A 475-nucleotide genomic window follows, 5' to 3' on the forward strand; every position below is an offset into this window, starting at 1 on the left:
GGGCAGTTTTATTTAGAGGTTAAGTTGTATTTGCATTGTGGTTCCTTTGGGATATTTTAATCCGTTCTTGAAGTTTGTAATACTTAAAGAAATGTCTGTATGTACAGTCAAATGCAAAAGTCCATTCGCCTCTCTTGGCAATCTGAAGCAGAATACGCCGTTGCACCTTTGTAATTTGACTGTACATATATCTTGAATGCTTGGTTATATATCTTTACAGTTGTGATTAATATTTTTTTTTCACAGGAAAAAAAATAATGTAATGATCAATTAATTTTCATATCCAATAGGTTGCTAACTCGTAAGTAATTAATATTTGTCATCTATCTCTCCCACCGTGCCAAGTGCAGTAAGTTAACTCAGACTATCAATAATGTAAACTTACAACTCCTTTACTTCTTAAATGCTACAGTAATTTAGATGTTAAGATCTGTCCAGAGAATTATGACACAGATACCTTTTTTGTCTTCCACAT

General features: G+C 32.4%; 1 protein-coding gene across 1 annotated transcript in view; it reads left to right on the forward strand.

The window, feature by feature from the left end:
• Positions 1 to 475, forward strand: part of LOC119582194 (dynein heavy chain 6, axonemal-like) — a 26,410-nt gene that overhangs the window by 10,595 nt on the left and 15,340 nt on the right. The window lies entirely within an intron of this gene.

This window comes from Penaeus monodon, chromosome 15 (assembly GCF_015228065.2).
Source record: "Penaeus monodon isolate SGIC_2016 chromosome 15, NSTDA_Pmon_1, whole genome shotgun sequence".
NCBI lineage: Eukaryota > Metazoa > Arthropoda > Malacostraca > Decapoda > Penaeidae > Penaeus > Penaeus monodon.